Source organism: Benincasa hispida, chromosome 2, assembly GCF_027475165.1.
Source record: "Benincasa hispida cultivar pf3 chromosome 2, pf3_genome.v1.1, whole genome shotgun sequence".
NCBI classification, from domain to species: Eukaryota; Viridiplantae; Streptophyta; class Magnoliopsida; order Cucurbitales; family Cucurbitaceae; genus Benincasa; species Benincasa hispida.
Window position 1 is genome coordinate 28,417,210 of NC_143479.1, and position 4,419 is coordinate 28,421,628.

Below are 4,419 nucleotides of genomic sequence, written 5' to 3' on the forward strand. Positions count from 1 at the left end.
TCTCTTTTTCTAATAACCAATTGAGTGGGAGGTTATTGGTAGTTTCATGGTAACCGTGAGATAAAAGGGAAAATATTTTTCCTAATTTTAGTAGTTGTTGATTTGAGAATTCCATTCTCGGAAAGTTCTCACGTTGGGCTGTCAAGTAAATAAGATTTGCTAAACGACAGTTGGAGAGAGACTAGACGATCGTGGAGTGTTTCTATACTATAGTCACTCAGCTGGATGATTAGCTAAACGATCGTGCAACTTTTGCTAAACGATCGCATAACTTTTGTTAAACAATTGGGCATTGTCTATGTGATAGACTTTAACATCTCCCACTTACTCAATCGTTTACACGATTGTTCCTCCGGTCTCCTCCTCTAACCAAGTCCACACAGAGCCCACACTTCTAGATTCTCACATTGAGAATACCAAGGTAGCCATTGTGGTGGTGTCATACTCAACTCGACATAATCGAGGTTTTGTGGAGGCCGTTCCCTGTGTTCGTGATCTGGGTGATCGTTGTGTCCGTGGTCGTTGTGATTGTGCAGTGTTGCAATCGTAGTGTTCGAGCGTGCGGGTTTGCAGTCGTGTTGATTGTTCGAGCGTTCGTGATCAAGGGTGTTAAAGATGAGTCTTCAAAGGTATGTGTATTCTGTCTCTTGATCTTAGAAAAGCATGTTGTAATTTCGTTTTATGCATGACAGTATGTTTCTGTTTGTATACAGTAACTGTTAATGTTCATATACGATTGAAATTTTGAACGATCATTCCGCTGCTCATGGAAATCCTCATGTTCGATTTCCTTCAATTGGTATCAGAGCCAGACTATTCTGATATTCCAAATTTCACTTCTGTTTTGAACTTCTTTTATAGTCGTGGTGGGTTTTCTGCACTGCGTTTAATTGTTAAATACGTTTGTGGATGACGTTGATGAATGTTTATAGGTTTATTTGCCTCTGTTTAAAGCTTTCTTGATATTACAAAGTGTTAATTTGTAATGGCCCATGTGTTTTTTGGCATAATTAACACGCAATCAAGTCTGTAATTCTAAGTGTTCGAGTTAGTCGTGTCGTTCGTGATGAAGTTTCGAAGCATAGAGATGCGATTCTTAGCGAAGAAGAAGACCAAGAGTTGATCGTGTCGTGTAGTCTCAGGTAAACGATTGTTGAGATTTAACTAAACGATCGTGTAAATTTTTCTATACGATCGTGTAGTATTTACTAAACGATGGGGTAAATCATTTACTTTATCGCGTAGCATTGGTTGCTCGATCGCATAGACGCTAGAGGTAGACGACCGTAGTGGGAGCATATGATGCTCATCGTTTAGAAAAAGGAGTGCGCTAAACGATCGTGTAGTTAGCATGCCCATCGCATAGTCATTGACTACACGATCACGCGATATACGATACGAAGGCGCTCGCTAAGCGATCGTTTAGACGATAGTGCTTCACCGCATTGTTGTTGTTTAGACGATCGTATAAGGCTTGCGTTGCAAAGCGCACTGCACAATCGCGTACCTCGTGCTTCATCGCATAGTAAAAGGTACACTATAACATCCCAAAATTGTCTATTATTAATGTAATTTTAGGAATTTTTTATTAATTGAGGACATTTTTTGAATTTTTAGACTTAAGTGTAATTGCGGGAATTTAATTATTGACGTTCAAATTATTTAATTTGAAAATTAATGGCAGGAATTAATTTCATTTTGGAAAAGAAAGAAATTTAATAGAATAAAGAGAAATAGGAAAAGAATAAAATAAAATTAATATATATTATTTTACTTTATTTTCCTTTTCTATTTTCGTTCGTTTTTTTTTTTTTTTTTTTTTTCCTTCCCTTCTTCTTCCAGCCACCGAAACCCCCCTCCCCTCAAAATTTTCCTCCCTGCCATCAAGCCCAAGCAACCTCCAGCCGTCTGTCCACGCCGGATCTGATGAGTGGACGTCGCGCCGCTCCCAATCGACTCCTCAGACAGCTGTACGTCCATCCGAAGCAAAGCGCCGCTTCTCGTCTGCGTCCCAAAGCCACCGGCGCTGTTAGCTCGCGCCACACCAAATCCGGAGTTCGCCAGCCCCGACTTCAGCGCCAACCACTCCCTCACCCAGTAAAGCCACTCATTTGGATCTTCTCCGCCGCCCGAGCCCAGTAGTTAATCTCCACCGCTGCTCGCCGTCGATCTTGACCAGTCGGCCAGCCGCATCCGTCCAAGCGTCGCCTTGCTCGTTCAGCCACTGCCATTCAGTCCATCAGTCGTGTCTCTGGTATTGGTTGAATGTTTGGTAAGGTTTCACATTTTGGATGGATTTCATGGATTAAATTGTTGTTGCTTTGACTTGGTTTCGGTTTGTTTGTTACCGCCACAGTTGGGGTTAGATTGGAGTTTTGAGAAAATTCTGAGGCGCTGTCCAGCTTCGTGGAAGGGAAAATTTCGGTAAGTGTTGGTAACTTTTGAGTAAGATCGGTTGAGTTTTGAAAGTTCTTATTTGCCCATTAAATTTTGGATTTACTTTTTGGTTGATACCCATTATATTTGGAATTTAGATCCAAGATTGGAGTAGTTTGAAGTGCGCAACATGCTGTTCAGCGAGTTCAAGTTCGTGTCCAACAAGAAATTTGGTAACATTTATGGTTCTTGAGGTTGATCTTCGGACACCCACTAATGGTTGGATTAAGTAATGACTTTACTATTGTATTTTAAAGGTTTAAGGTCACTGTCCATCAGAATTAGAGGTTGTTTTTCCTTGTGGATTTTAGTGGAGATTTTGGAGCCAAAGTCTGGAAGTGACCGTTGATCAAGTCATAGTTTAGGTAAATCATTTTTGGGGTTGATGGTATGAATTGATGGGTGGAATTGGGCCTTAGTGTGAATTAAATGTTGGGTTTATGTTGTAGATTTAATTTGAGTTTCATTATCGAGTAGTTGCTTGGAGGAAAATATTTGGACTTGCGATTTGAGGTAAGTAATCTTACTACTAGAACTGTCCACGGGCCAGACACTAGATATATGCTAGCATGATAGATGAATATTATGACAAAACGATAGCATGATAGACGGATAATATAGTATGACCGATATATGTTCTTGTATGAGAATCTGAAAGATTTATTTGTGCACGTAGATACTTGCATGCTAGTAAGAGATGATACTTGATTCACCGAGGTTGTATTTGATATGAGGATATTGAGGCATATATGCATGTTGTATAACAATGATGTTGAGGTGTATATGTATGTTATAGAACCATATTGTGATAATTGTGATGTCGAGACTGTGATAGTATCTTTACTGATTAGTTTGATGCCTACTAGATATTGTGTTTCCTCCGGGATTCACTAGAGATTGCGTTTCCTTCGGGATTCACCAGAGATTGTGTTTCCTTCAGGATTCACCAGAGATTGTGTTTCCTTCGCGATTCATCAGAGATTGTGTTTCCTTTAGAATTTACTAGAGATTGTATTTTTTTCGGGATTCACTAGAGATTGTGTTTCCTTTGGGATTGACCATGGGTTGTGTTTCCTTTGTGATTGACCAGGGGTTGTGTTTCCTTCGGGATTCACAAAAGTCATGGGTCCTACGGGACTTACTAGAGGTAGTGGACATACTTAACTTGACTACAATAGGTATGTGTCCTATGAGGACTAGAGCAATTTTTATGTTCCACCAGAGGTAAGCATCTAGAGGACATAAATGCTTAGCCTGACTCCAGTAGTGGGGTTACTTACTGAGTATTTGATACTCATCCTTTCTCATGTTATTGTTTCAGGTAAAGGTAGAGATGCACCGGCGATTGACAAGCAAATATCATGATCGAGCCACTGGGACCAGTTTTGTGCTTTTGCTCATGAGATTTAAATTTCTTTTCATGCATTTTTTTTACTTTCAGTTTTGTTATTTGAAACTTACTATTAAGAATTGTTTTCAGACTTATTTATTATCATTTATGATTTATGGGTACCCTATTTTTTATTTTTAATATTTGAATTTAATGAAGGACTTTTCAACTTACCTCATTTATTTAGCATTTATTTCATCATAAAAGGGTGTCGTTTTAAGTTCCATGAATATATGTATTTAGTAACGGCCTAACTTGAGTCCTAGGGGGTCGGGTCATTACAGTTGGTATCAGATTTAATGTATGTTATAATTAAACAAATCTTGTATGTGCATATGGTATGCCATGCAGATTTAAAATCCCACCGAAGGAAGTATGTTACATGCATTGAAAGTATATTATAATATATAGTATGCATGTTAGGGTTTCTTGTATTTAATATAATTGTTATATTAAATATTGAATGCCTTTAATGTACGTTGTGGATGTTTAGCATGTCTAAAATTTTGTAAGCTGTTATAAAATTGGGTTAGACGTTTAAAATCCATAACAAAGAACAGTTCCATGCCTACTTAGGTTGGGGGTACTTAAGT

General features: G+C 38.6%; 1 long non-coding RNA gene across 3 annotated transcripts; it reads left to right on the top strand.

Annotated features, from left to right (window-relative positions):
- The first annotated feature begins 1,777 nt into the window (after window positions 1–1,777).
- Window positions 1,778–3,999, top strand: LOC120072216 (uncharacterized). Of its 3 annotated transcripts, XR_016527485.1 has the most exons (7): window positions 1,791–2,272; window positions 2,357–2,424; window positions 2,535–2,609; window positions 2,694–2,801; window positions 2,886–2,949; window positions 3,527–3,660; window positions 3,758–3,999. It is a non-coding gene; the product is annotated as an uncharacterized LOC120072216 (long non-coding RNA). The 3 variants fall into 3 exon arrangements; XR_016527486.1 differs by lacking the exon at window positions 2,886–2,949 and having other exon boundaries at window positions 1,779–2,272; XR_016527487.1 differs by lacking the exons at window positions 2,694–2,801; window positions 2,886–2,949 and having other exon boundaries at window positions 1,778–2,272.
- Window positions 4,000–4,419: the final 420 nt, after the last annotated feature.